We start from the raw sequence: 12,041 nt of genomic DNA, 5'->3' as shown, positions 1-12,041 counted from the left end.
AAAAGCAGCCTGGGAGCAATGCGCTTGGCCTGGTGAGGACATGCTTTTCCTCAAGGAGGATCTGCCCAACTTGAAGGCTCCGTGATAGAAGCAGCGCTAGGCGTTATAGAAGGGACTGGGCACCTATGTTAATACATGATTTCTGTCCCAGAGCGCCCTCCAGAGGCCCCATGGTTACCGGATTCCCGGATTCCCGGATTCCCAGATTCCTTCCCAGCTCCCTGTGCGCGGCTCCAGAGCTGTGACTGTCCTCAGTGGGCGAGCCTTCTTCCCGCCGCCTGAGCTGCAGTCCTTGTGTTTTCCCAAGTGCCTGCTCACAATTACTATTCTACTAAATTCTCACCAGAGCTCTGCCACCTAAGGCGTTACCCCCCACCCGGGGGGGGGGGGGGGGGGGTTAATAGGCTGAAACTGACATTCAGAGATGTTTAGCAACTCGCTGAAGGCCACACAGCTCATCAGAGTCAGGAGTCAGGCCCAGGTCTGTCCTATGGCAAAATCCATCCAGTTTCCAAGCAGCTGTGCCTACGACCAATTGTCTACAAGTTATTTCAGTCTCACGGAGTTCCCTTTCTGCAAAATTGAACCAAATGGCTTTTAAAGAAGCAAAAACAATGAGTTACTTCCCTCCTTAGAGCCAAGTCTGAAAACATCACGGGTCAAGTAGGAATATATGAGTTTCTCACCTCGCACTTCTGAAGTACCTACTTAATATAAATATTTTTTTAAGAAAAAAAGTCTGGGATTGTACAGAATAAAATTTGCTCTTATCTGAAAAGGACATACAATAGATTTGAAGAGGCCATCTAAAAATTAACATAATTTGACCATGCGAAAAAGATAGTAAGGCGTATAAATATTAACTATTCGAGTCAGATTTCGTAGAACCAATGATTGCAACCATGTCACTCACAAGCAAACTGATTTATGACTCCTTTGAACAATCTAGCATCCTACAGAAGTTCCTAAGAACTGTCATTGGTGGCCGAATCTGCCGGAGACAGAACAGGGTAGAAGGAATCAGATAGGCCTCAGAAATGAAATGGATATTGAGATGGTGAAATAGCGGAAGCAGACAGAAACCCTTTAGGGGAAAAAAAGAAAGAAAAAAAAAACTGGGAAAGGATTTGGGGGATGAAAGACAGAGTGGAAAAAGGCTTTGAATTCTAAACCAATGATATTTAGACACTTGCTATCGCTGCTGGGGAAAGTTAATTCCTTTCTGAGCCCCGGAAGTGCTCTGAATAAGGGGGGGCTTAATTTATGGAAATTAATCTGAGTAAAGGACTCGGGGTGGATTGAGGCAGGGATAGCAAAGCATTCTGGAACTAGGTGGCAGCAAATGAAGAGGAAAAGCAGTGGACCACGCAGAGGAATTAGTAGGACTTGGTAACTGGCGGCATCATTCCACCAACAGACATCATTTCTGCATCCTCTGCAGACCAAGGTGCAATGGGCCAGACACGATGCTAGCATCTCATGAGGGTTTTAAAAATATCATCACGTGCCGAAACCGGTTTGGCTCAGTGAATAGAGCATCAGTCTGCGGACTGAAGAGTCCCAGGTTCGATTCTGATCAAGGGCATGTATCTTGGTTGCAGGCACATCCCCAGTAGGAGGTGTGCAAGAGGCAGCTGATTGGTGTTTCTCTCTCATCAATGTTTCTGACTCTCTATCCGTCTCTCTTCCTCTCTGTAAAAAATCAATAAAATATATTTAAAAAGAAAAGAAAAGAAAAATATCATCACATGTTAGCCCTCACGTTTTCTTTCAAGGTAGTGTAATTATGCCTTTTTGAGAGATAAGGAAACTGAGATTCCAGGAGATTAGGGAATTTAGTCACCATCACAGGGTGTGAGGAAACAGCCAGAATCCAAACCCAGGATTTTCTGTTTCCACAGTGAAAGCCTCCCTAAGAATAAATGATGATATGGAGCACTATCATTTTGTCCCAACGCCTCTGTTTCTGGCCTTGTAAATCCCCTATTTATCTTCTCCACCAGCCAGTGAAGTAGGCATTGTTACCCACAGAGTATTCAAGGAGTTGAAAGAACTTCCCAGCCTAGCGGAGATGTCCAGGCTGGAAGCCAGGGTTTGGGGCCAGGCTTGCTTTCACCACCGGGCTTGAACCACAAAGGGTGGACGTTCTCCCAGCCTCCACACCAGTGCATGCTTTTGCACTCACGGGCATTCCCTGGGCACCAAGTTTGTGCTGTGCCCCTCCCCCCATGAGCTCTGAGGGCACTGAGCTGCACATGGCAGCCTCTAACCCCACTAGGGGGAGGAGGGAGTGTACAGGGTACATACACGCTTCCCTAGTGTGCTACTGAGTGAATAGCAATTAACAGCCTTTATTGAACTAGACACAATGCTAGATTCTCACGAGTGTTTTCTCTTCATTCTCGCTATACCTTATTGCTATTTCCACTCCTCAGATGAAGAAGTAAGCCAGGCCAATTTTGCTCAGTGGATAGAGCATCCACCAGTGGACTGAAGAGTCCCAGGCTCAATTCTGGTCAAGGGCACATGCCCAGGTTGCAGGCACGATCCCCAGAAGGGGGCACGCAGGAGGCAGCTGATCAATGATTCTCATCATCGATGCTTCTGTCTCTCTCTCCCTTCCTCTCTGAAATCAATAAAAAATATTTTTAAAACCTAAAAAGAAAAGAAATAGAAATTCCCAAGTTCTTTCAAGGCTAATAAGTGGCAGATAAATCCAGGTCTTTCTTACTCCAAATTTCTTATAAATTGTACTTTTGCTTAAAAAAAAAAATCCCATATATTCAACCAAACTAAGTCCTAATAATACACACAAACCATGCATGCACACTTTGCACCTCTAATTAAATCCACATTTAACAGACATCAATCTATATGTCAAGAAGCAGTTTTTAAACATGTGTATGCCTAATAAAATCTTTCTTAAGGGAACACATTAATATGTATTTTCACTGATCAACTCTTCTAAGTCTATTATAGGATTAAAATATATGTCAATTTCACATTTTCAAAGAAGAAGAGGGAATGTATAAATATATATTCAATCAATAGATGCCACCAACTTCGAAGAGAGGCATTACAGTCTGCTGGGTCTACTTAAACACCTTCCAAACACAAATACAAATACAACAGCTTCAATGCATATTTACTGGCGGGACTCTTCTCGTCTCCGGGGTAAATACTATGCAATTTTATACCTTTTATGAATCTTCTTTTCTTCCTCTAAAGCAAACAAAATCATCAAAACTGTATTTAAATCGCAATAAGGTAAGGGAACCAACCAACCGAAACCAGGCAATTGTGCAATGAAGCTGATTGTCACACTTTTACTTCAGCCCACGCTTCTTTCCTTTGGACTAGGGAGAGCTGCTAGGCACATCTCTCCAATAAAGTCTCTGGCTTCTTAGCTGCAGATGGGAAATGGGGCATGCTGAGCCACGGCTGGGTTCTTCACAGGTGAGAGGTAAGCCTGGGTCCCAGTCCTGCTAGCTGCGTGATCTCGGGTAAGGATGCAATGACTTCCTCTGACCCACATTTAATGGTGGTTTTTTTTGTTTTTTTTTGTTGTTGTTACACAAAGGACTACATTAATGAAGAGATTGCCTTTGGGTAATTCATATATTCATTCATTCATTCATTCATGGAGTAGATATTTATTATGTACCTACTATAGTCCAGGTAAATACCTACTATGCATGATATACAAGAGGTATAATATACATCCAGGAAAAAAAGGCTGTCCTCAGCCACCTAAAGCTCAGAGTAGTAGGGGAGACACATATTCAACTATTCATGATGTCATGGATTACACTTGTAATAAAAGTCACCCCTAACTGCCCTACCCTGCAGTCCTGATTACCCCTAACTGCCCTCCCCTGCAAGCCTGATTGCCCCCAACTGCCCTCTTTTGCAGATCTGGTCCATCCCAACTGCCCTCCCCTGCTGGCCATCTTGTGGCAGCCATCTTGTGTTCACATGGGGGTAGTCATCTTTGACCACATGGGGGAAGCCATCTTGTGTTGGATTGACGGCCAAATTGCATATCATCTCCTTATTATATAGGATAGGTTGTTGGGAAAGCACAAAATAAAGATCATGCAACCTATTGGGAGAAGGGAGATGGAGGGTGTGGGGAAACTGCCCTAGGATGTGACCTCTAGGCTACAGTGGAAGTAGGAGAGAAGCTGAAATTGTTCCTGCAGAAAGCATAGCCTGTGTGGAAGCCCAAAGGCCGGAACTTGTCTCGGGCGGACACTAAGGCTCTTTCGTATAATTCACATTCATCAGCTTTATTCAGAAATCAGCCTTTGATACACCTGATCAACATTTACCTAAGTATTGAAGAAAATGGCATCTGATTTTCACCTATGTATACATTCCTCCCTACCCCCACAACAGCTGTCAAGCAAGAGCTGAATTCTTCTAGCTCCTAGGGATAAAATGATTAGTTCTCCTCTGAGGTCAAGTGCAGGATGATGGAAGGATGCCCACACCTGTGTAAGTGAGTAGGCATGGGCCAGCATCCATCCCCACATTCCTGCCCAGGGTCTGCCCATGGCCTTCTCCGCAGCTTCAGTCCCCCTCCCCCATCTCCGCACCCTCTTCCTCTCCCTCCCACTTCCTGTCTTCCTCTCCCCACTGGGCAGAGGGGCTGCTCCCTGGACTCCTCTCTGGATGAAAAGGCTACTCTTCTCTCCTTGACATCTTGTTAGGCTGTGAATACACATCTACTCATTTGCATTTGGTGAAGGAAAAAGAGAAAGGGGGGTGAAGCAAGCACACACACACACACACACACACACACACACACAGAGTTACACATTCCCTGACTTCATGGCCACCGAGGGGACATGTTCAGTTGGTGACAGAGAATTTTAACTGTGTCTCTTTCTGCCTCCCAACCCCTCAGCCTCTGCATCACACCAGCTGCTGCTTTGGCTCCACCCAGCCCAGGCCCCTTGCTCTGCCCAAGGAGGCGCCCAGCACAGAGAGACAGTCTCATCCTCGCCCCTCCTCCACTCCCGGGCTCAGATGCCGCTGACACTGACCCTTTGTATGAGGCTCCAGACCCAAGTTTTCTTGCAGGATAAAGTCTCAGGAGGGCCAGGAGGCCTTGCCAGCAAAGGCGAGCCCCAGAGGCTGCATGACAACGACTTCAGGGGTTGTGCCTGTCGCTCTTATCAATTCTCAAAAAGACTCAGGCAATTAACAAGCATACCAGCCCTGGCTGGTTTGGCTCAGTGGATAGGGCGAGCATGGGCATGTGGACTGAAGGGTCTTGGGTTCCATTCTGGTCAAGAGCGCATGCCCCAGTATCCCCAGTAGGGGGCGTTCAGGAGGCAGCCGATCAATGATTCTCTCTCATCATTGATGTTTCTATGTCTCCCTTCTCCCTTCCTCTCTGAAATCAATAAAAATATACTTTACATAAAAAGCATACCGCTAGGTAGGAACAGAGGTGTGGATGCATTGAACAGACTGACAGATCTCAGGTGGGAGGAGTTTGGGAGGAGAGGGAACCAGAATAGATTAATCAAAGAACATATATGCATAGCCCATGGACACAGACAATAATGTGGTGAAGGCCTATAGGTGGGGCGAGGGGTGGCGTGGAAGGGGATGAATTGGAGGGAAATGGGGGGCATCTGTAACAATGTCAACAATAAAAAAAAAAGATTTGCATGATCATAAAAAGAGCATATGACTAGGAATTACACACACAGGCTACCATCTAGGTTCTGGCATTTTCTAGCCGTGAAACACTTGAGTCTACATTTATTTCTCCGATCGACCAGTACTGGGTGCTGGGGGTGCGCCCATTCTTTAAAGAGCCACACCCAGAATCTCTCCCAGAGCTGCCTGGGGCACCACAGGCTGTGCTCATCCCTGGTACCTCTGGGGTCTGGGAGCTCCTTTCCCCTCAATATGGGCCTTTCTATGTAGGAAATTAAGTCAGCATCTAATCGTGGACCATGTTCGCTTCATTTTAAGTAACATTTCCTGAGCTTTGAATGAGCAGTCATCACTGAGCACCCACGGAACAGGACAAATGGCTGGGCTCACATGAAAGACTGGGTCCTTGTGGGAGGCAGCATGGCCCAAGGGCCTGCTCTATGCTTCCCAGGAAAGGGAGGGACCACGCAGGGAACAAATAGGAAAACCCTTGGCAGTGAGAGCCAGCCATACCGATATTCTTGTTCTTGCCACTGATATGAAATTCTCCAGGCCTGGCCAAATCTGTGTGATTCACTAAGCACGCGCTCACTATTAGCCAAAGCTATTGGGGCCATTTACATGACATCAGCAGGCACAGTATTTGAAATAATCCCTGTTCTGGTCCAGTCCACACGCAAGGCTTTTAAAATGGAAACACTGGACCGTAATGATGATGGGAAAACCCGCTCAGGCTCCATCTCCTTGGACTGGAAATTGCGGATGGCTCCGGATGGAAATGAATCCGATTTGCCTGCCCAGCAGCGGGATGGCTTACTTCACAGCAGAACTACCGGGCCTATTGAAGATGCCCTCCTGCGAAATTAGATTCTTCAGGCTTCACTGGGTACCTGTGTTTCACCCTCTAGCTTGTGTTTTCAATATTGCCTTGCAGGATGTAAGCGTTTGGAAGGCCCCCAAAGTTCAGTGAAACCAAAGACTCGCAAGTCTTAGTACGCTCTCCAACTGACTCCCAAGGAAGAAGGCCAGGGTCTCAGAAGCACAAATTCCAACGACTTTCCTTCAGAATAGCGAGGGCCAGGATCACAAACTGGCTGTCTGAGGCCAGATCTGACCTTCAGACATGTTTTCTATGTCCAACAGTAGTTTTTAAAATATCTTTATTGTTGAAAGTATTACATATGTCCCCTTTCCCCCCCACTAACCTCCTCTAGCCCACCCTCCCCCTCCCCGCCCCGGGCCTTCAGCACCCTATTGTCTGTGTCCATGTGTTACGCACGTATGCATACAAAGTCTTAGGTTGATCTCTTCCCATCCACCCTTCCCTGTCTTCCCTCTGAGATTCTGTAGTCTGTTCCATGTTTCTATGTCTCTGGATCTATTTTGTCCACGAGTTTACTTGGTTCATTAGATTCCACATATGAGTGAGATCATGAGATACATGTTTTTCATTGAATGGCAAATTTTTTTAAAAATATATTTTTATTGATTTTTTACAGAGAGGAAGGGAGAGGGATAGAGCGCTAGAAACATCAATGAGAGAGAAAAAATGATCAGCCACCTCCTGCACACCCCCCACTGGGGGTGTGCCCACAACCAAGGTACATACCCTTGACCGGAATCGAATCTGGGACCCCTCAGTCCTCAGGCCGACACTCTATCCACTGAGCCAAACCCATTTCAGCTGAATGGCAAATTTTTAATGGAGGATCTTGCCAGTAATTAAGCATCCACTCACTGGGATTTTATTTCCTGTTGAAAAAGTCAGCAGAAGCTAAAACTGTCAGGGGAGCATTCTCCATGTGAACAGGCCCCAAAAGGCCACCTCACTGATCTTTATGACCTTCCAGGGCTGTAGGCCTTGGCCTTGCCCACCCCATGGGGTAGATCGATATTCTCTCTCTCTCTCTCTCTCTCTCTCTCTCTCTCTCCTCCCTCCCTCCTCCTCTCTCCCTCTCCCTCTCTCTCTTTCTCCCCCCCCCCCCCATTGTATAATTAGCATAAGCTAGAAAACAGCCAATGTCTTTATCCTGACCCAAGAAACCACTACTAGAGGCTTGGAAATGATCAAACTTCCCCTCTCTTACCTCCCCCCATCCCCCCTATGGAAGCTAAATGGTAAAGAGCTCATTTTGCAAGGGCTCAACATTACCCATCTGGCCATCTCAGTATGCGGGTCAGGAAGCTTTCATTACATTTCTATAATAAGTTGCAGATAATACTGTCCTCCCGAGAGGATGTTCGTGTTCCAGGAAACTTGGAAAATGAGACAGGGGAGGTGAAAAGTCCTGGGTGACCTTCAGGAGCACACACAGACCGAGGGACCAGGGAACATGAAGAGAGCAGCTCCCACTGCCCTTTGGCACAGGTCAGCTGGGCTTTCACATCGGCCAGGGGAAGAAGGGAGGCCCCAGGAGGTCTGCGGAGTGACACCGAGCTCATTTCCCAGGACACAGATGCAGACATGAAAGGGTAAAATCTTCAACGGAATATTCACGTAGGAGAGACACCTGTTCAAAATACCACGACCACAGAATAAGCCAAACAAACAATGGACACAATACAATTCACTGGTGACGTGTTATAGAATTGCACACCTGAATCCTACATCATTGTATTAGCCAATGTCACTCAACAATTCAATAAAAAAAATTTTAAAAAACTCAAACAAAAAAACAACAACAAGCAATCCAACTCTTCAAAAATAAATAAAATCAGTAAAAAACAAACAAACAAAAACCCTCTAGTTTATGTTCCATAATGCCTCATCTCACTTCTGAAGTTGAGATTTTGTCCGAGGGATTCTCAGGTGTGAATGATGGTGTAAAGAAGAGTCCTGCTTCCCCAGAGGCTGAAAGAGATGAGAGCAGGAGGGTGTGGGCCGCAGTGGAGCATGTGGTTCCACAGAATGAAAGCAGGCAGGCCTGGGTATCGATTTTGGCTTTGGGAGAACAAGGCATTCAGAAGCAAGCCCCATGCTGGGAAAGCCTGCCCCTCCTCCCGGGGGAGGATGGGTATTGCTGGGTGGGAAAGGAGCTAATGGGAGTCAAGAGTCTTTGAGAGTTTCTGCGGAGTGCAGACACGGAAATGCCACCACCAGGAGGCAGTGGATGTGCATCTCAGGTTTTCTAATTGTATGTGGATGCAAAGAGGCCACAGGTAGGTTTCTTGCGCTGGACAGACTCCTGGCTTGGTGGCCATTCTCTGGGGGGAAATGTCAGACCCCAGCCTGTATGTCACCAGGGAACAGAAAACCTGTGTTTGGTTCTGGCATCACCACTATGTCTCTTGAGTCTCTGGGGCTGGGGCTTTGGTCCATCTGCCTGCACTCAGCCTTGGTCTTCAGGAGGCGTGCAGTATATCTTATTGAATGAATGCATGATGCAGTTATGAATGAGTGAGCATGCCAGGCTTTTACAGAATCATGTGGCAGTATAGCCACACACCATACTCAGGGAGGCAAAGGGCAGATAGAAAAGGGCCTTAGGGATCAGACAGGCCTGGCTGGAGCCTTGCTGTGTGACCCTAGACAAGCCCCTCGCCTCTCTGAGTCTTGCCTTCCTTTTTTTTTTTTTTCTTTTCCTCCAATATATATATTTTAAAATATATTTTATTGACTTTTTACAGAGAGGAAGAGAGAGGGATAGAGAGAAATGTCGATAAGAGAGAATCATCAGAATCAGCTGCCTCTTGCACACACCCTATTGGTACATGTACCAAGGTACATGCCCTTGACCGGAATCAAACCCGGACCTTTCAGTCCACTGAGCCAAACCAGTTTCGGCTCCTCCAATATATTTTTATTAATTTTACATAGTGGAAGGGAGAAGGATAGAGGTTAGAAACATCAATGAGAGAGAAACATCGATCAGCTGCCTCCTGCACACCCCCTACTGGGGATTGAGCCCACAGCCAAGTTATATGACCTTGGAACCTAAGACTCTTTAGTCCACAGGCTGATGCTCTGTCCACTGAGGCAAACAGGTTAGGGCTCACTTTCCTTAACCGATAAATTAAGATAAGACCTTCGCCCTGGCAGGTTGGTCATGAGGAATAAGAGAGTCTGTAAAGCCCTTAGCCTATTGCCTAAGGACTCCGTCAAGGGCAATTGTTGTCATTTCTGGTCCTGCAACAACCTGGCTTAGTAATTTCCAGCAAGCCTCCATCTCAGTCCGGTCCTGCACTTTCCCAGCTGGAAAGTTCCTGCATCACATTCCAGGTGAAGATTCCCCCTCTGCACCCCCTCAGTGCCCTGGAGCAGCCTGCCTCCTAAGACCTCACCTCCACACTCTTCATCAGACTTTCTCCTACCTGCCACTCAGATGAGACGTTCCTCCTCCCAGGCCAGGCTTGTAGAAAACCACAGCAGAGAGATCCAGCTCTCTTGCCTGAACTTTAGACTATGTGCTCCTTAAAGTCCTGGTCTGTCTTTTTGAGCCTCCATCCCTCTTGCCTGCCTGAGCCCCCACGCTCTTGTACCGGAGTGCTCCCCGTGGCATGCCCAGGGCACTTTGTCCTTGGCTCTGTGGTGTCTGCATTTCCTCATTGTCCTGTTCCAGCCATTTAACAAATCAGAAATATGGAAACTTACACTTAACATAGTCACAAATAACTTTTGTCTCAGTCAAGTTAGGTTACACTTAAAATATATAGGTAGTTGACAGCTAAGCCATTTCACTAGTAACTCAAGGTTTGGTTTCTTCTTTCAAGCTCTGAAAGGAATGGACCAGCAACCAGTCTACATTGGCAGCTCATCCTCGTACCAAACACCAAGTGGATCAGGAAGATAGATCAGGTTCTGGGTCATGGCTCTCTCACCCTCAGTCTTTTCACCTATAAAATGGAGACAAGCAAAGTAACCCTCTCTCCATTCCGTTATGAGAAATGAGAGACAAAATGTATACAGCACTGAACACAGTGCCTGGCATCTACAAAGTGTTCCGACTGATGTCAGCTATTAGCATCATTATGAGTGAATCCAATCAGCATTTATTGAGGGATTATCTTGATATAAACTTATACCAGGCACTTAAAAAAACAATGAAAAGCAATACCAGACAGGACTCCAGCCCCCTAACTTTAAACTCTGGGGGGATGCAGAGTTTTTGGGTAAATAATCACTCATAGTTGTCATTATAATTGTGATGATTGCCTTGAAATGGAGGCATGGGGTTAAAGAGGAGAATTGGGAGGTGTGACTCGTCAGGGAAGGCTCCCCTGGGGTGGAGGTATCTCATCTGAGATTTGAAGAAGGGGAATTTAAATAGGTTAGGGCAGAGAGAGGGTGTCCAGGCAGAGAGAAGGTGTCTGGGCAGAGAGGGGGTGTCCAGGCAGAGGAAACCACATACGTGGGAAATGATTGTGCATGTTTAAGGCACTGAAAGAAGACCCCGGTGGTAAGACCCCGGTGGTAAGGACATGAGTGGGACAGTGGGCAGGTGTGTCTGAAGGAAGAGAGGGTGGCCAAGCAGCTTTGTGTTCATCCCAGGAACATTGGGAGCTGGGAAGAGTTGGAATTTGGGGGGAGGGGAGGTGCATGATCACTGCAGGCAGAGTGGGTTGAAAGGGAGCAGGCATGGATGTGCCCAGTGTGACGTGCACTGCAATGACCAAGACAGGAAGGGGGGGAGCCTTATCTAAAGCACTAGACCATGGTGATGGAGGTGAAGGTCCCTCCAGAGACTTTTAGGAGACAGGATCCACAGGGTTTGGTGGAGATGAGGATAAGGTAAGGGGAGTTGCCAAGACCAATTTCTTGGTTCCTGCTTCTGTCTCTGCATGGCCATAATGTCTGTGACTGAGAAAGAACTCACTGGATTTAGACCTAGTTTAAGAGAGCAGTTCTATTGTATGTGCTTGGTTGGTAGAGCAGTGTAATATGCCAGCTAGTTGTCCTGGAGGCAGACTCCCTGGATTCTAGTCCCCTATCCACTGTTTACCAAAAGTGTGGCCTGAAACTCCCCAAGCTTAATCTTATTAATGATCCCCACCTACTTCCGGGAGTTGATATAAAGATCAGATGAGATAATCAACATGAAGCTGTTAGCACAGTGCCCGGCACACAGTGACAGCTCAATGCATGGTTACCGAAATGCTTCTTTGAGGGCAGGTTGAACTACAATTGCATTTGACACACCCAAGTGCAGAAGTTAACTAAGAAACTGAATAATATACAAATCTGCAGCTCAAAGGAGAGTGTTTGATTGAGAGTGAAGATTTCTGAGTGATCTTCGTGGAGGTGGTGATTCGAAAAGTCATCTTTCTCTGCACTTCTTCAGATTCCTGTAATTTCAGTTTCCTCAGGAAAAGGAGTGGGAAAGATCTGCTCTTTCTGCTTTACCTCTCACTGCCCTCCCCCCAACACACAC

Source organism: Pipistrellus kuhlii, unplaced genomic scaffold, assembly GCF_014108245.1.
Source record: "Pipistrellus kuhlii isolate mPipKuh1 unplaced genomic scaffold, mPipKuh1.p scaffold_m20_p_20, whole genome shotgun sequence".
Classification (NCBI taxonomy): domain Eukaryota; kingdom Metazoa; phylum Chordata; class Mammalia; order Chiroptera; family Vespertilionidae; genus Pipistrellus; species Pipistrellus kuhlii.
Note: the sequence above shows the minus strand (reverse complement) of the source record.